This window comes from Notolepis coatsorum (assembly GCF_963971535.1).
Source record: "Notolepis coatsorum genome assembly, chromosome: 14".
NCBI lineage: Eukaryota > Metazoa > Chordata > Actinopteri > Aulopiformes > Paralepididae > Notolepis > Notolepis coatsorum.
In genome coordinates, this window is record NC_140178.1 from 25655373 (window position 1) to 25675700 (window position 20328).

Genomic DNA, 20328 nt, shown 5'->3' on the forward strand with positions numbered 1-20328 from the left:
TATTAAAATCACCCACAACCACAATAGCAGCGTCAACGTTAGCTGCTTGGAGCTTGTTTACCTCGTTGTGGAGCTTGGAGAGCGCGTCGCCTGTGTTTGCTTGTGGTGGAATATACACTCCGATCAGAATGACCGACGTTAATTCTCTCGGGAGAAAGAATGGCCGGCACTTGATGGATATATACTCCAGGTTTGGGGAGCAGTGGTTTGAAAGCTCCTTCACGTTGCCTGGATCACACCAATTGTTGTTCAACATGAAAGCTATTCCACCTTCCCGCTTTTTACCGGAATCTTCCTCTGTACGTTTGAATACTTGTTACAGTAATCCTTACAGTGACAGCTTATTCACACTCTTCCTCAGTGTTCCGGCAGGTGTTGACTTTCTTACAGTTGCATGCTTCGATACATGCCATGTGACTCTTCCTGAATAGAATAGAGTAGAAGATAATTAAAAGATTATAGCCAGCTCCCGTACAAGTATATGGAACAGACTTGTTTTTGATTTCACGACGTACTGGTCTGTGGCGCTGTTTGCGTTTCAGCCTTGTGCCTGTTTTGATGGATTGGTCATGGTATCTGTCAAAGACGACATCTACCCTCTGGTATTTTGCTCCCATCTTCAACACGGTGTCAGTGAACTTGTTGGCATAGTCACCAAATGTTGTAGTGTCAGGTGGCTTTCCGAGTGCCATTACCAGAGCTTGGCCATCAATGACCAGGCAGCTGGGTCCCTGAAGGGTAAGATCTGCAGGGGTTTTAACTTGTTTCGTCAGTATATTTGCTAACACAGACTTGTTGGTGGAATGTAGACTCCCGTTAGTTGTGGCCAGAGATGGTGGGATGGGCATGAGCTCATGCTGGAGGATATTGTCAAGGTCTACCTTACGACCTGCTCTGTAAGCTGTGATGAGCCTTTGTAGAATCTGCCTGTCCACTTTTGATGGTGTTTTGCTTGTTCTTGGAAAGTTGCACAACTTCATACAAAGAGGCAAATGTCTTGGCTTTGTTCATTCGAATGGGTGATTTCAGGTTCAGGTGCTGGTCACTATCTGGAGGTTCACACAAACGTTTGTCCACAAACATGTTCAGTTGTGCCTGTCCAAGGTGTTCTGCGCCAAGTATGGATTCTTGAATCTCCGGTGTGACTACGTCCTTGTTGATGTATGTAAGAAAACTTACAAAAGCACATTTAATTCAGGTTTGTACCTTGTGTAGTCACACTTAACTCATTAAGCCCCACCATCTATTTTTAGAAAATTCGCCTAAAACAGCATGCTTACATTAAAATGCTTATATATCCAGATCTATAAGAGCTACTTGCATAAACGTGGTGCCTGAAGAAAGCTAAGACTTGGGGGATTCTAATGTTGGTGTCCAACACTGTACAGTTATTACCAAATTGCTGTCGTATTCCTGCAAACACTGAATAAATGTAATTTTTGTATCCTCACCTATACAAAGATTACAGTTAGACAGTCAAAAACACCCATGGTTGCACCCCAGCTATATTCCTACTCTCTTCCTCCATAGGTGCAGATGTTCTGTGCAAAGTTTCATGTCAGTAGAATCAAAACTGTGGGTTTAGCACCTGTTTTTGTGGAGAGAGGGCCTAGTGCTGGCGGCCATGTTGGATTTCTCAATTTTGAGGCCTTATTTGACATTTTTGAGCTTGGTATACAGCAAATTTGGATTCAGCACCCCTTAATACCCCTAGAAATGTTGTGTACCAAAAATAAACACGAAATGCCTTCAGCACTTTATACAAGCACATTTTCTGAAATTCTGCCTAGTCTACCAGATGATGCAGTCAGACAGTGGTTATTTATTTATAGTATGGTGTCTACGTGTGTCTCAGAGCCTCCTCTATTGCATATCGACTCTCGCATTCAATGTTCTATTACTCCAGATTATTAAGTGATTGGAAAAATCATTCACATGTGTTCTGCCTTTTGTAAATGTTTAATAACACTCCTGAATATGTACACATCTTGATGCAACCGTGTACTGAATGCTCATTGTCATTCAAGAGGCGAGCATAGGGAGTAGCACTGAGGAAATAGTTATTTAAGTTTGAACGGCAGTCAATTATTCCCATTGCGGGAGGGATAGATAAAAACCCTGGTCTTAAGCCGATGTGTTTTAAAAGGTCCTGGCTCCTCCGATCGTGGATTGGCATGGCCTTGTGGGTCATAATAGTAGCAGCCAGGTGCATCTTATTTCTTATCTGTGGCTAATGTGCAATTTGCAGAGCTACGGCTGAGTGAGTGGACTAATTGATGTTTTCATGAACCCTGTAGATAATGTCATGGAGTTTGGCTGCAGCCTGTGGACCTGAGCTGCAGCCCGGGGTGCTAAACAGCAGGCCAGCTGCTGTGTTGTGTGCGCTATGCTGCTCCGCAGTGCACCGTCTTCCCTGATAACGCCATCTGAGACGGCAGGGTCGACTGTTACTGGGCAGGGCAGCCGGCATCACGTGGTAGCCCGCCAGGTGCATCAGCCCTCTTAACTCATGCTCCCGTGATAACTATGACTCGATGCGATATCCCAGACGGCTCTACCACAGCGGCGGTCTCCCGTGATACATGGGTGAAAACTGGGCAGAGAGCCCAAGCTGCTCATTACCACAGAGACTTAACCAAGTGTTCTCAAGGAGCGTGTCTCTTTAATTAATGATGGGTAATTGCTGTGTAAAGCCGCTGGAGTAGTAGTTATTTAAATACCTCAGACAACACCAGAGCAGAGCTTACAGGAGTTTGTATTACATTAAGAGTGTAGCATTTATTTTCCTTAGCGTAGAGACTGCTGAGACTGGCACTAGGGAGAAGATAAGAGCACACCTCCAGCGCCGATACTACTGTCACAGTACTGGCACTCGTTCTGTGGAGAAGATAAGAGCACACCTCCAGCGTCGAGACTACTGTCACAGTACTGGCACTCGTTCTATGGAGACGATAAGAACGCAACCTGGGAAGTCCTTGACCTTCCCACCGTAATCAAGGAACTGCTCTCTTAGGAGTGAGACCCCATTCGGCAAGCTTCACATGAACGTTGACGATTCCTCACCCCTCACCTTCAGACGTTGTTTGCCCATTCATTGACTCGGAAGAAGCACATCTCTGAGGGGATGGCAGAGGAAGAGTCCGTTTCCATTGATGGTCAACTGCTCCTTGGGGCATTGGGAGTGTCTACCAACCTTGGCTGCAACAGCTTTGTTTGCTACTACAGCGAACACAGCTGTACGAGCCTCCTCTGGGGGGTTGTTAAGTGGAGGCGTTCTCCACAAGGTCATTTCCATCCCCATCCCAGTGATATAAATCACACGCTGCTAGATGGGGCAACTGTTACGTGGATGTGATATGTGGCTATTTGACACCTGCTCAATTCACTCAGTCCCTCTTCCCCGTCATGTGTCAAGTGCGAGGGCCGCCGTGGCAGGCGTCTTAAGACCGAGCACGTCTCTGTGGCAGGCGTCTTAAGATCGAGCGTGTCTCTGTGGCAGGCGTCTTAAGACAGAGCGTGTCTCTGTGGCAGGCGTCTCAAGACCGAGCGTGTGTCTCTGTGGCAGGCGTCTTAAGACCGAGCGTGTCTCTGTGGCAGGCGTCTTCAGACCGAGCGTGTCTCTGTTGCAGGCGTCTCAAGACCGAGCGTGTCTCTGTGGCAGGCGTATTCAGACCAAGCGTGTCTCTGTGGCAGGCATCTCAAGACCGAGCGTGTCTCTTGTGGCAGGCGTCTTAAGATCGCGCGTGTCTCTGTGGCAGGCGTCTTCAGACCGAGCGTGTCTCTGTGGCAGGCGTCTTCAGACCGAGCGTGTCTCTGTGGCAGGCGTCTCAAGACCGAGCGTGTGTCTCTGTGGCAGGCGTCTTAAGATCGAGCGTGTCTCTGTGGCAGGCGTCTTAAGACAGAGCGTGTCTCTGTGGCAGGCGTCTCAAGACCAAGCGTGTCTCTGTGGCAGGCGTCTCAAGACCGAGCGTGTGTCTCTGTGGCAGGCGTCTTAAGACCGAGCGTGTCTCTGTGGCAGGCGTCTTCAGACCGAGCGCGTCTCTGTGGCAGGCGTCTTCAGACCGAGCGTGTCTCTGTGGCAGGCGTCTTCAGACCGAGCTTGTCTCTGTGGCAGGCGTCTTCAGACCGAGCGCATCTCTGTGGCAGGCGTCTTCAGACCGAGCGTGTCTCTGTGGCAGGCGTCTTCAGACCGAGCTTGTCTCTGTGGCAGGCGTCTCAAGACCGAGCGTGTGTCTCTGTGGCAGGCGTCTTCAGACCGAGCGTGTCTCTGTTGCAGGCGTCTTCAGACCGAGCGTGTGTCTCTGTGGCAGGCGTCTCAAGACCGAGCGTGTCTCTGTGGCAGGCGTCTTAAGACCGAGCGTGTCTCTGTGGCAGGTGTCTTCAGACCGAGCGTGTCTCTGTTGCAGGCGTCTTCAGACCGAGCGTGTCTCTTGCAGGCGTCTTAAGACCGAGCGCGTCTCTGTGGCAGGCGTCTTAAGACCGAGCGTGTGTCTCTGTGGCAGGCGTCTTAAGACCGAGCGTGTCTCTGTTGCAGGCGTCTTCAGACCGAGCGCGTCTCTGTGGCAGGCGTCTTAAGACCGAGCGTGTGTCTCTTGTGGCAGGCGTCTTCAGACCGAGCGTGTCTCTGTGGCAGGCGTCTTCAGACCGAGCGCGTCTCTTGTGGCAGGCGTCTTCAGACCGAGCGTGTCTCTGTGGCAGGCGTCTTAAAACCGAGCGTGTCTCTGTGGCAGGCGTCTTCAGACCGAGCGTGTCTCTGTGGCAGGCGTCTTCAGACCGAGCGTGTCTCTGTGGCAGGCGTCTTCAGACCGAGCGTGTCTCTGTGGCAGGCGTCTTCAGACCGAGCGTGTCTCATGTGGCAGGCGTCTTCAGACCGAGCGTGTCTCTGTGGCAGGCGTCTTCAGACCGAGCGTGCCAGTGGCAGGTGTTTAAGGGGCAATCCCAATTCCCTTTCCTTGGCCCTACCCCTAGCTTTGGAGTACCCTTGACTGGGTAGTGGCACTTCAGAACAGAGCTGCAAAGGGGGTTGAAATCTTTACCTACGAAATAGGACACCACTCGTTACAAAGGACTTACATATTTCTGTAGTGATACATATTATTTTGTATGTATCAGCTTATCTGCTTTTTGCAGGGCCTAGAAACATAACTTACAGTGTGGTTTAACATATAATAATGATGGGCCTTTTTTGTATCCACTTTTTCTCCTTTTTTTATTTTTCTCCCATCCCAATTTCGAGTTTCCAATTCTCCCCTCCCCTGTCTTGAACGTTGCTCGACTATGCCCCCCACTGGTCGGTTGTAGGGAGGATAGAAGCCTTGCATCACGTGTCCCCTCCGGTACACGAGGAGGCAGCCTGTCGCATCTTTTCACCTGCCAGCGCGGACTCTCAGTGGCGAGGTGTAACGCATGGGAGGCTCACACTACCCCCGCTACTTCCCGTCTCTGCTGTGCAGGCGTCCCCCAACCGACCTGTAGGAGTCGCTGTCCACAACGTCCAAATCACCACCCATCGACTTCCACCCGCTGACTCTGCCAATTGAGCCAGTATGACGGCCGGCCCAAGTCGGAGGCAATGCCGACACCCGGATTCGAGACCGGGGTCTCTTGCATTGGTGACGAGCGCAATCTCCGCTGCGCCACTCAGCCGCCAGGCCTACGTATTTATTGTATGTTTTTGTATATCAAACACAGCATTTTATTTGTAGCGTATTTTGCGATTACCGGTATGTCAATTGTGTGCCTGCAATTATTATTATTATTTTTTTTTACTGAACGGTTGTGGAACTGAAAGGTTGTCTGGAGAGAGAGAAGAGAAAAAAGCCACTCAATTCAGCGTTTTTCTCCGTAACCGGATGGGTCTCTCTCCCACACCGGCTGCAGAGAAAACCAACCCGGAATGAGGTACCGGCCAGTTCATCGACGGTTGGGCAGTTTCCCCCTCGTATCTTGATTTTGTTAAACTGATGATACCGTTGTCTGCCATGAAAAGATCATCCCGTCTGAATGAAAAGGCCCAATTTGCCAAGGTTTTTGCTTCTTTCTGGCAAACAAAGTAAGACACATGGCATATTTTTATTTATTTATTTATTTAATTTGTCTTGCCAACTGCTTCTCACGCTGATCGCTGTCTTGATGTGGAGTGTTGGTTTAGAACCGGTTTGTCTTGCGCTTTCATGGTTAGTCAACGGAAAGGCAAGGACATTAACGCGTACTTTAACGTGTACCTTACCGCGTACCTTAGCGTGTACCTTAACATGTACATTAACGTCTACCTTAGCGTGTACCTTAGCGTGTACCAGGCACTAACGCTGGAGGATCACAGGGAGCGTGATGGAATCCCATCAGCAAGTCAACAGCATGGTGCCCGAGCAAGAGCCTATTTATCTCTGTCATCAACACATATTAATATACAAACAAAGCATTTGTTTTTCGGACTACAACGTATGGCGTATATATCATACCAGTTAGGGTACCTTGTGTGTATACTGCACCTGTGTATACTGTTTACTTTTGCTCTTACTCATAGTATACAGTATATTCAGATTCTAATTCTTTATTGCCCATATTTATTGTAATATATAATATAACCGATACAGCATACAGACCCTCATCTGAACCTTTGATTACACTGTTTACTTTCTCATATATGTGCTTAAACTGTTTATTTTCTTTCATTATTATTCTCATATTTTTTATATTCAGATCTAATTGTATTGCCTATATGTATGTATTTCTACTATTCCCCCCCCCCCCCCCATGCTGCTATGAATAAAAGCCATGGCACAATAATAGGGCTGGGCGATATGGCCTCTAAATGATATCACGGTATTTTTTGGCTATGTTACGATACACGATGTACATCACGATATTTTGACATTTCCTCTAAAGCCCTTAAAAATGCTTGAATTAACCCTTTGAAGCATACAGTCACGCCAACATGACGATTAAAATAGTCCCTGCAACATATGTCTGCATTAAACCATGAAGATGCTTTAAAAAATTATTCTATTAAACAATTCTAAAAGAGTAGTCTACTGACACAGTAATACAGAAAAAAATGTATTAACATCCAAGACAATTTATATAAAAACTCTTGGGTGCCTAAGACTTTTGCACAGTACTGTTTTCTATCCACTTTAGCCAAAAATACACACAAACTACTGGAGAAAATAATAATCATGTAACCGAGGAATGGCCGCCTATACTTTTAATATATAGTAATATAAAATCACGGGAGACTTGATAGCTTAGACTTATGATTTTTATTATCAGCAATGTTATAACATCCTACTGGTAAACGAAACACTGTAAATCCAAGGTGTGTGTGCATCATCATCATATATATATATATTTACTTTCTAATTGCATGAAACATTATGAAGTATTCCCTTATGCCGCTTTTCCACGGTCTGCACGGTACCTACTCGGCTCGGTAGTACCCCCCATAGATTAGATGGATATAAAGACGGTACCCCCCCCCCCCGTCAGTGTAGCTGGGGCGCCGTGACGTCATCTTCAACGCAACACACAGTGGATTTCGACGCTAGCTATCAAGCTACTGTATGAATCCAGTGCCTTATTGGCTCATTTACGCTAGCCGCAATGCTAACGGTTAGAACGCGAGGCTACTACCAGTTCATCCACCTCGGCGCCTCCATATTCCATTGACGTTTCTGAATAAAACATGTAGGGCTAACGTTTAAACTCGCGAAGCTCTCTCCACTTCTCTCACACTCTCGTATCTCCGGCTGTCTCCTCAAAACAAACCTGTGGCGCCACCTCTCAGTCTCTGGGTGTGTGTGTGTGCGTGCCGTGCGTGCGTGTATGTGCGTGTAAGTTGGGGCAAGTGTGTGCATTTTTTTTTCTTTGAGAGGGAGAGACGAGAGAGTAAAGGCAAGCGCTGCGCCAAAGTAAGTCCTCTCAACCGCGGCGGCTTATAAACTGATATGAGGGATTGTGAGGAACATCACGATGTCCGCGATACGTTTAAAAAGTATCGTTTATGAACTGTACCCGATATTTATTTAATATCATCATATCGCCCACCCCTACACAATAATGAATATGAGAGGAGATGAGCTTTGTGAGCCATTGACCTGAATTAATGTTATCTCTCTGTTATTACCCATGGCTGGTATAGGTTTAATCGGCTGGTAACCTGGCTACCTGCATTGGATTTAATGCCCCCCCCCCCCCCCCCCCCCGGCCCTTAAGCCAGTCAAGGTAATCAAGGATAGGCACTTATTTTATGGTTGCTACAGCGCAGAGATTCATAACTAAAGGTGCAGCGATGGCCGTAAAACCATTACGGGCAGACATGATTTGCCTACCTCAGGTAGCACGATGCAGCACAGTGGCAGTGACAAATGAGCACATTACGAGATCCTTTATTCCAGTGCTTTTGTCCCACTGCGTTGTTCTGCTCTTTCTTGCCATCTGATTGACTTTCAATTTCTTTGAAAGATAAGGAGTCACTTCCTGTGTCTTAAGTAAGACAAATGGGCCTTTGTGTTCTTAATGAGCACAAAGGCTCGAGGATCACACAGGGACGGGGCAGAAACGTGATCAGTCATTACACATTATTAGGACTTGAGAACTGCATTTTTTTCCTTTTTAAGTTATGTTTTTCTTCTTTTTTTAATTACTTTATTTTCTTTTTTTTGGTATGTGAAATGATTATCCAAGCGGCGACCAGGGCCCGTCTCCCAGTGTCCAGCACTGGCGTGGAACAGCAGGCTACCGGGAGAGATCTCCACCGACCGGCCGCTCTGTACCTGCTGTACTGAGAATTAGAGCTGCCGCGGTATTGATTATTTCCTTACCCCACAAATTTGCAAAATATTTCCTACCGCCGCGGTTTTTACCGCACGCACACAAAAAAAAAAAAAAAAAAGTTTGAATGCATTTTTTTTTAGTAGTAGTCTACTCTTTATAGCATATAGCCTGCCTCTAGACTAAATGTCTATCTTTAGAGGATGACTTTGCAGCATGAATATTGTTTGGGATTCGGCAAGCACGCATTCGTTATTAAAAGTGAAACACGGATTCGAAGTCTCCCCTCTGGTCGTGCGCCGTTCACTAGGTGTCGCGGGCAGGAGTGGTAGCGGCGCGCCCGCCGGTTACCCCCCCGACCCTTTCTTCTTCTTATTATTATAACGTTACTACTTATGATTACAAAGGCATTCGATTTGTGGCATTAACGTTAGTATAGTTACACGTTCGTATTTACCGGACCATAGCAAGGCAAGCGTTACTAAATTAATATCTAAGTTCCTTTCTTTGCTCAGAGCGTGCCGAGTTGTACCCATTCTGCGGTCTGTTAATAAAGTTTTCAATCAGACAAGTGTATAGAACGAAGGGCTTTTATTATTACATTTCGTTGCAGTAAAATCATTATGCCTCGTTCCCTGAGGAGCGACGGCAATCCACTCCGGTCTCCGGTGGGAGATAACGTACTATTAGCCGTGTTGTGACTGAGCTCTGATCAATGGCTCATGGCTGAGATTCAGGAAGTAAAAGCACTTCGCGTATCTCTTCTGACCAATCTGTGGTCTGCAGTGTTTCATGTGACTTTTCTGGTACCCAATAGGGTCGCTTGGAATCTCGACAGAGAAGTAGGGTATATCTGCAGAGCCGCAAGCCCAACGAGAGCGTAATAATAATAATAATAATAATATAATAAAAAACAGCGGTGATGCCGGTATTCAGCCCAACGCTGCGGTGGGCATGATGTAACAGCGATACCGCGGTAATACCGATACCGCGGCAGCTCTACTGAGAATGCTGCCTGTGTTATTCCAGCTCACTGCCGCCGGGTGCGTCTCCCCTGAAAGATTATAGCAGGAGGGGGAAACAAGACAAAAATACCCTGCAAAGTCTAGTCTTCACACCATATGATCGCAGTCTATCGATCCCTGAGGAACAGCCGTGACCTTTTGCCCATCGCTATTAGATAGTAGAGTACAACTATACAACAATTATTTTGGCATCCATCCAGAGTGCAAATGTAACAGTAAAGTGCGATAGTAATATACAATGTACAGGTCATTAAAACTGGGTATAAAATATATTAATTGGTACTACTGGGTGTAGTGCTAATCAGAAGTAGCCTATGTACAGAGTTGTAATATTAATATGTACAGCGATACAGTATGGTAGTTGTCACACTGGCCAGCAGCGTAGCTACAGTACTAAGAGTAGGTAAGGGATATGTACAGATATAGATATAGTATCTACAGATATGTAAAAAGATTGTGTAAAAAGGTATGTACAGATAGATGTGGATATATATGGTAAGAATAAATATATATACTAGTCTATATATGGTATATACATCATTATTGTACATGCTATCACAGTTATATGCAGGTGTATATGTAGATGTATAGAAGGATTATATGCAGGTATATTCAGACTGATATGGATATATATATATATATACATATATATATATATACAGTACCAGTCAAAAGTTTGGACACACTTTCTCATTGAACTGAATAAGAAGGTCACCTAAAAAAGCGTAGGCCTTCACGGTTAGAAGGAGCCAGCTTGCTGTGTCATCTGTGTTTTCACAGCTTAAAGCCCTGTTCAGAGCCTGCTGGTGTAACGGCCAGACAGTCGGGATGAGTAAAAACCCCAAGACGTGAAAATCGCTGGCTCTTATTTTCTCTCGTTCTCCCATCAGTCCCACTGGGAAAGGTGGCAGGGGAGTGCTGTTCCACAAGCGCCAGCTTTCGGCTAGATAGCTGACGTTAAAAACATTTCCAGTCAGCTACTTTCTTAGGGATTTTATTTCTCTTTCGGACAAGCAAAGTTTGCCCCCCCCCCGAGCGATGGCGACGGTTGTGATTGGAGGATCGAGAGAACAGGGCGGGGTTTGAGATAGCCTACGTCACAAAAAAACGAAAGATGAACCGTCACTGGCTGCGTGTTTGCGTTGCACTTGTCAATCACACAAAGGCCCAATTTGCCAAGGTTTTTGCTTTTTTCTGGCAAACAAAGTAAGACACATGGCTTCTTTTTATTTATTTATTTAATTTTTCTTGCCAGCTGCTTCTCACGCTGATCGCTGTCTTGATGTAGAGTGTTGGTTTAGAACCGGTTTGTCTTGCTCTTTACTACTATTATATTGCATTTCATCCAGTTGAATGGAGAAATTAAACTGTATAAGGTAGGGGTGTAACGATAGGTGTATTCGTCCCACGACTTCAAGGTACGGACGTCACGGTACAGTACATCCAGCCATACGACGAATACGTCTCATACGACACTAGGTGAAACTAGTTATAATGTATGCTCAATATCTTTACTTTACTTTCTTTACACTGGCTTACTAACAGTCCTAACACAGAAGGTGATTCATTTAACGTAGCTTGTATTGCCACATTTAGATGATGAAAAAACGTTGAAGCTTGTAAAGGTATGATTACAAGCCGACAGAACAAATTGCCCCCCCCCCCCCCCCTTACTACAGGTGTCCCTGAAACAAAACCATGAATGAATGATATGTTTGTAACACATCAGTGTCATTACAATAGGCTGAACATTGTCATTGTTTCTTGTTCGCCTAATAATGTTAACCAATGGAAAGACACACGCACACACACTAACATTCTTCCGCGCTACTTTCCCCTCACAGCTGACCAAATAAATGCAAACATACTTTTGCTGATCTGGACTGGTCCTCTGAGCTCCTCTCCAGTCGAGCTGCAGCGTTTAAATCCAAAATATTGATACATCCTCTGACATTGTTGTGTAACATGGCATCTCTTCTAGTCTAGAGTATTATTTCGCTGCTTCACATGAAGTTAAATCTACTTAGAACCGTGGCTTCTCTGTACCGTTACACCCCTAGTATAAGGGTAAATCACCTACTGTTCTGTATATGGGTAAATCACCTACTGTTCTGTATATGGGTAAATCACCTACTGTTCTGTATAAGGGTAAATCACCTACTGTACGCCTAGCAACCTTCACGTTTCATCGAGCATATTTTCAACCTTTTTGAACATCAGTGGCAGAAGGAAGGTAGAATGAGATCTACCGAAACAGACACTTTGTACACGTATGAACACGCGATGTATTAAAGACGAGTACAATCTCTGGTTATCTTATGGTCCTTTAACGTTGAGAGGACATCACAAATCTGAGATTTATCCCCCTGATTACTAGCTTTAGGGGGCGTGGGGAGTATTGATTCTCAAAAGGGGGTGCCATTCCTCTTTAAACTGTGCACGCTGTGTCCTATGCACGCTAATAAAACCAGGATGAGAATTCCAAATTGTTTTTCTGAGAGGCTTCCTCACCTTGACCTAGAAAACGTGACCGGAGCGTGCTCTGTTGCTGCCGCACATCTCGTGGCGTCCAGCAGCCACCCTAAGGCGCTCTTAATTAAATGGCCCCCTGCCCGCCTTCCTTCCTGTATATACAGCCTGCTGGCATTAATGCCAGCGAGGAGGATATCTCTCGCTCTCTCTCTCGCTCTCTCTCTCTCTCTCTGCCCCGTTTCACATCAGACGAGACCGGACGCTTGTTTCACACATAGCGGATGTTAGTCTCCGACAAAGGTGGAGAGAGGGAGGGTCTAAGAGTTGGAAGAGGAAGAGGATGGGGGGGGGGGGGGGGGGGTGAGCTATCTGCAACGGGCAGATTGGTGATATACTGTACATTTGTGTGTACATTGTCTATAGAGAGGTGATATAGAGTATGATACTACACACCTTCCCATTTTGGTAACTCCCCCGCAACGAGAAGATGTTGGCGATAAGTGGCAGAACGAGACATTCTCTTGAAATGCTTGCAGTTGGGGGAACAAGAAGCTGTTTAGCTTGCTGTGTGTAAGGACGGGCGTTTATAGTTCACCTCCTGAAGTACACTTCTGTTTAGCTTGCTGTGTGTAAGGACGGGCCTTTATAGTTCACCTCCTGAAGTACACTGCTGTTTAGCTTGCTGTGTGTAAGGAGGACAGTCCTTTATAGTTTACCTCCTGAAGTACACCGTCTTGTACCCAAGCCTTTTTCAACAAACGTTACATAAATCTGTCCATCATATGATTGTAAGATGTGTCCCCTTGAGGTATCTAGAAAACAGCGCTAGCCACCGGGATACTAGTCAACTAGTGGCCACATGGCGTAACTACACCTCCGCCTCCGCTAACCACTACAGGAACCAATTTCGGAAAATAATCATGTATGGTAGTAAATGACAAGAGAAACATAATTTTTTTTATCCGGTTTTAGTTGTTACACCATGAATTACACATATTAGGACGTTGGTTTGTCAATTTAAAAGATACCTCTGCAAGTCAAGAAACGGACTTTTCGCGAGTTAGCCAATGTTAGCTAACATTAGCGATAGCCTGTGACAACGATAACATTCTAAAAGGACCCACGTTTATTTCCTGTTGCAATGTTAGCTAATGCAACCGTTGGCAGGAAATATATTTGGGTCCAAACTGTATCCTACTACATTCTATTCATATGGTTATGGACTTTAGGCTAGTACAGATGTTTTGGACTTTACTATATAAATGGACTTTGTGCTGATGGGCTGTCTGTAGGCTACTACAGGGACACTTGAGACATTTGATCTGCCAGGGGAAACTATTAAAAGAGCACTTCACCAAAAAAACAATGATTTATTTTGCACGTAATCACACATATCCAAAAACTGTTTTGCACACATTCATTAGGATACCCAATACAATAAACAGTTTTTGGAATGTATTGTGTTAACAATACCGATCAGGGATTAGTACCTCGCAGATATTAGGTTTTTCCCCACTTTTTTTTAATGCAGATAGGAGGTTTTGTTCTTCGGCCATTTCAACTGGTCATTTGTAATCGTAACGGAATACATTGATAAAGTCACCCTCCCAACTCTGCATTCCTCGCCAGGTGAACATGGAGGGAAACGTGTCGACAGTGTGCCTCGCGGCTTAACCGAGAAGAATAGACTATAATTACCCAGTGACATTTCCCTCCAGGTCCACTCTGGAGACAGATCCACTCGCCATAACACATTGTAGGTGTCGCACCACTCGGAGCTGTCAGCGCCGCGGCATTAGTGCTGCCAAACGGTATCGACGGCATCCTCCGTGTTACATCGCGTTAGAGTCGAGGTGTGGCGCCGCACGCCGGTGATGTCCTTGAAGATCGGTCTGCGGCAACAGTGTGGAGAGTGTTGAAGTGGGCTTGTACCCACACTGACATTGGAGACGGGCCAGATATCCATTAAATATTGACAGCTCGTGCCTAAGCCCTCAATAGGTTTAACGACTTCGGCTGCTTACATACGTACGTGCGTGCGTGTGTGTGTGTGTGGTTGTATGTGTGTGGTTGTATGTGTGTATTTTTCTCAGCATCCATTCTGAAAGAACTGAAAACATTGTACAACTGCACAGTAAGGAGCCATTGTCTTTGCTTCTCTTTCTCCACAGACACTAACCTGCCCGCTTAATGTCTTTGTTGTGTGTGTGTCGTCGTCCCCCCCCCCCCCCCCATTTTGTCCTGGTAATTGGAGTGGATCATTTCATCCCTCTGACATACATTAAAGTGCTACAGCAAGAGCACACAGTTTCTGATTAATAGGGCCAGATTAAAACTTTACCGTCTTCACCCTCCGGGCCCCACATCGCCGGCGCTGGGCTGTTTCACCTGCACCTCCAGTGGGTATAAAGCTTAACAAGGGGCCGAGGGCCCTGCCTGATCACGTTGTGTTAATCAGAGGCCTCAGGAGTCGACACACACACACACACACACACACACACACACACACACACACAGTAGCAGCCGCAGATTAATTGGTCATCACGGAGCCCCTTACTCTATCTCTGAGTAAAGAACCCATCCATCCTCACTGACACTGATGGGTTGCCTCGGCTCAGACGGATCGTGAGATATCACCAGCAAGGGCAGCAGAGATCGGGATCTTCTCAGACATCCAGGTGCAACGTAGAAGAACCAAGGAGGGCGGGGAGGTGTGCAGAGGGAGGGAGGCGAGGCGCAAAGTGTAGTTACGCCATGTGGCCACTAGTCGACTATAGCGCTGTTTTCTAGATACCTCAAGGGGACACATCTTCCGGCAAATGAACAGAGCAAGTCGCAGTTGAAAGTCACCTGTCGCCACCTTCCGTTACATAAGCAATCATATGATGGACAGATTTATGTAACATTTGTTGAAAAAGGCTTGGATACAAGACGGTGTACTTCAGGAGGTGAACTATAAAGGCCCGTCCTTACACACAGCAAGCTAAACAGCTTCTTGTTCCCCCAACTGCAAGCATTTCAAGAGTCTCGTTCTGACACTTATCGCCAACATCTTCTCGTTGCGAGGTGCGCGGGAGTCGGTACATACCAACATGGGAAGGTGTGTAGTATCATACTTTGTCACCTTGCATGGCAGCTGGCTTCGCGAGATCATGCAAGAATCCGTTCGTTATACGCTTGTGCCCGAACCACAGTGGTTCAGACTAGGGCTGTCGACAAATATTCTATAGCTTAATTAATAATCGAATTGTTAAATTTTTTTTTAAACATATGATAATGAATATTAGATTAAAGAAAAACAGCCCCCAGCTGTCTTCCTTGAACAAGAGACCCTTCCCCCACGACAGCTATGATGAAACACGGTGAAATTGCCCATACGAGCTCTTCTGGTCGCGCGTGACCGGTGCCGTGAAATCTGTAAAAGACTGCAGTCTCATTTGTAGAGCATGAACTGTTAATGCCATTGTATAACAGTTACCTTGCTTGAAGAAATTACTTTTTTTGTCACCATATTTTCTTCTCCACTATGTTTATAAAAAAAAATTACTAGTGCAGCTTTGAAAAGGTGAAACACAAATTTTTCAGGGAAATGATTTCCATGGTTTCTTTTTGTATCAACTTCTCTATCAACATTCATGTAAAGCTAGATATTATTCGTACCCACCTAGATGGTGACAATAATGTGTTTTGCGCGTGTGCGGAGTGAGTAGCTCGCTTTCACCTCGCCTAAAGAGAGAGCTCGATGAGAGTCGAGCAACCGGCTGACGGCCACGGCGAGCCTGTGACTAACTCCCAGCCTGCGTAGGTGAGACGGTCTCCCGGGCCACACCTCTCTCAGCCGTTAGCGGGACCACCAGCGCCGCTCTCCCAGATCCCCTTTGGAGACGCCCGGGCGCCTGGCACGTGTTCCGCAGAGAGACACGTGTGCTAATCAATCGGGAACGGATGCAGAAGTCTGCGAGCGGTAGGAGGCGCAGTGCATCACCTGCCGTGGCTTACATTAGGCTGAAGGGAGCATGACCGCACGGCAGTGTGTGTGTGTGTGTGTGTGTTTTATGCATCCGGCAAGTTTCTGGGTCAGGCAGCGGGATCTCATTAAGTGGCTTCAATATTATCCTCATGACGCCTAATGCCTTCTGCCCTCTCAGTGAGGAGGAGGGCGCGAGAAGTTTTGAAACTAGACTGCTGCGTGGCGTCGCTGTTGTCGGAATCTGAGACAGTTTTGTCACCTTGCATGAGGTACAATATACAGGGAGATACTGCCTCGGCACGCGGCGCGGTGACACACCGACGCTCAGCCAATGGATGCAGGACTACTGGTGTTTACGGTACGAGAGCGTACAGAATTCTCGGTGTGGTAAGACAGAGCAGTATATGCAGACAGTAGGGTAATACTGCTACTCCGGGGCGGTCATCAAAGAGAAGACGGCTATTCCCGGGTCCTTGCTCCACAATGGTGGAGCGAACTTCCCACCACAGTTAGGACAGCCGAAGCCGAAACCTGACCAAATCTTTCGCCGTAGACTAAAACACACTTCTTCAATCAATATCTCCGATGAAGGAAAATAAATAAATTCCACAAACCTTTGTACTTTTACTATCATGCTCTTTTCTACTAAATCATCTTCTGTTGTACCCTTCCTGCTGACTTGTCGTACAGAACTTCTAACTCGCTTTGGATAAAAGTCAGCTAAAGTCCAATGCTGCACACGGTGGGCGATTTTAGCCTCGAGCCTTTTTTTTTTCTTTTTTTTTAGGCAGACCGGCGACACAGCAAGGACAATGAGGAAATAACATGACTTCTACTGGTGTATCATTTGTAATATAAAATAATTTATCAATGCATTCATTGATCAATAACCTACATATTATCACCATGCCATTTGTCAATTATTAATTAACTAAGTTAGTTATTAATTTATATGTGCTGCTTAATATAGCCTACATTAACGAATTTGTCTTTATCGATACTCTCATCAATCGACAACCATGACATTGCATTACTGCTGATCAGCACACCTTTCAGGTTAACTGGTGGGGGGGGAAAGTGTCTCACTTTTTTTGCTCCCCGTAGACCATCGCTGTACGAATAGGAAGAGCCGTAGCATGTCGCGCTAACCCTTACAGGAGCTTTGTGGTCCGGCCTTGAACTTTCCATAAATCCATTTAGTTAGATCCAGCACTGAATGCATTTTGTGATTATGATACATAATAGCGTTAGTTATTTCCTGGTTGATTCAATACGTGATGTCACACGAATGCCAGATTCGCTCAGCCAATAGACTATTTGTTTTATTAGGTTGTATTTGGTGTGGGCTGCTAAGTGATAAGCTGATCGCATCGCCAGGCAAAATGTAAATGTAATACTAATCGGACGGCACATAACACACTCGATAGCTCGGTCAATGACGTTAATTGTAATTGTACCCAGTGCAGAGGTCGAAGTTGTGATTGGCCCCGAGTGCAGGCGTGAAGGAAAATTGACCAATTGACCTTATTCAAACGGTGGCCATTTTGCTCTATCGCGTCACGCTCAGGTTGGCTCGGAAAGGAGCCGCACCCGAGCGTGACAGAAGAGCAAAATGGCCACCGTGTGAATATGGTAAATTCCCAAGACAAGCTTGCTACTGTGTCTTACCGCCACTGCTGGGGTGTAGCAGCACGGAGGACGCTGAATTATCGGCCAGCTCAGCACTCTCCTCCAGCCCATTAGGACCTAAACCATCCTGCCTTGTCAACATTAATCGCTTTCAGATTAGCAACAGAGAAAGGCGTGCCCTTTAAAGAGTCGTTTTTTCCCCCTTTTTTTTAACAGTAGTGGAGTAATGACTGGGGAAGGGGGGAGGAAGGGATAGGAGTGGGTTGGATTATAGGAGGGCAAGATAAAGGGATCATTCCAGGATTTGGCCCCAAACTGACCCGGGGCTCATGGCAATACTCCAATCCATCAACTGCCCGCTGTTAAACCTCTGCCAAGCTTTGTCTCGTTGGCATGCACAGGGGGCGGAGGCTGGACCCGGAGGAGTAAACAATGTTTTCAAGGCCAGAAAGAAGTTTTGCACAAGATCATTGGAAACATCAGAGTGATAAACAACGAGACCTTCCCGCTAATAATGTTGAAATTCAATGAAACGCTACAGTATACAAAGCCACTCGGGCAACAAAGGTCACAAATAACTGTGCGATGCATCGCAGGATGTAGGCCTCGTCGTTGTGGCTGTCGCTGTTGGTGTTCGCGGTGACATACAGTTGCTGTTGGTGTTTGCGGTGACATACAGTTGGTGTTCGCGGTGACATACAGTTGCTGTTGGTGTTCGCGGTGACATACAGTTGCTGTTGGTGTTCGCGGTGACATACAGTTGGTGTTCGCGGTGACATACAGTTGCTGTTGGTGTTCGCGGTGACATACAGTTGCTGTTGGTGTTCGCGGTGACATACAGTTGCTGTTGGTGTTTGCGGTGACATACAGTTGCTGTTGGTGTTCGCGGTGACATACAGTCGCTGTTGGTGTTCGCGGTGACATACAGTTGGTGTTGGTGTTCGCGGTGACATACAGTCGCTGTTGGTGTTTGCGGTGACATACAGTTGGTGTTCGCGGTGACATACAGTTGCTGTTGGTGTTCGCGGTGACATACAGTTGCTGTTGGTGTTCGCGGTGACATACAGTTGGTGTTCGCGGTGACATACAGTCGCTGTTGGTGTTTGCGGTGACATACAGTCGCTGTTGGTGTTTGCGGTGACATACAGTCGCTGTTGGTGTTCGCGGTGACATACAGTTGGTGTTGGTGTTTGCGGTGAAATACAGTCGCTGTTGGTGTTCGCGGTGACATACAGTCGCTGTTGGTGTTTGCGGTGAAATACAGTCGCTGTTGGTGTTCGCGGTGACATACAGTCGCTGTTGGTGTTTGCGGTGAAATACAGTCGCTGTTGGTGTTCGCGGTGACATACAGTCGCTGTTGGTGTTTGCGGTGAAATACAGTCGCTGTTGGTGTTCGCGGTGACATACAGTCGCTGTTGGTGTTTGCGGTGAAATACAGTCGCTGTTGGTGTTCGTGGTGACATACAGTTGGTGTTCGCGGTGACATACAGTTGGTGTTCGCGGTGACATACAGTTGGTGTTCGCGGTGACATACAGTTGGTGTTCGCGGTGACATACAGTTGGTGTTCGCGGTGACATACAGTTGGTGTTCGCGGTGACATACAGTTGGTGTTCGCGGTGACATACAGTTGGTGTTCGCGGTGACATACAGTTGGTGTTCGCGGTGACATACAGTCGCTGTTGGTGTTCGCGGTGACATACAGTTGGTGTTGGTGTTCGCGGTGACATACAGTCGCTGTTGGTGTTCGCGTGACATACAGTCGATGTTGGTGTTCGCGGTGACATACAGTTGCTGTTGGTGTTCGCGGTGACATACAGTTGGTGTTCGCGGTGACATACAGTTGCTGTTGGTGTTCGCGGTGACATACAGTTGCTGTTGGTGTTCGCGGTGACATACAGTTGCTGTTGGTGTTTGCGGTGACATACAGTTGCTGTTGGTGTTTGCGGTGACATACAGTTGCTGTTGGTGTTCGCGGTGACATACAGTTGGTGTTCGCGGTGACATACAGTTGCTGTTGGTGTTCGCGGTGACATACAGTCGCTGTTGGTGTTCGCGGTGACATACAGTTGGTGTTCGCGGTGACATACAGTTGGTGTTCGCGGTGACATACAGTTGCTGTTGGTGTTCGCGGTGACATACAGTTGGTGTTGGTGTTCGCGGTGACATACAGTTGCTGTTGGTGTTCGCGGTGACATACAGTTGGTGTTCGCGGTGACATACAGTCGCTGTCGTGTTTGTTCCAACCCTTTGGGAACGGAGGCTCTTGATTACACTGAAACGTTCGGATTAGGGAAATGTGCGTGAAAACACATGGGAAATATTCTGAAATGTTCTTTATTCTAAATAAAGGTCTCTGTGTGCCCAGTTGAGGTCTGGCACCCTGCCATTGGCGGTGGAAGTGGGTAGATTCCAGGGTAAACCTGAGGAGGAGCGGTTGTGTGTTGTGTGTGATCTGGGAG

The 20328-nt window shown here is 46.6% G+C and overlaps 1 protein-coding gene across 2 annotated transcripts in view; it reads left to right on the plus strand.

The window, feature by feature from the left end:
• tmem104 (transmembrane protein 104) overlaps positions 1-20328 on the plus strand; it is a 168292-nt gene that overhangs the window by 139754 nt on the left and 8210 nt on the right. The window lies entirely within an intron of this gene.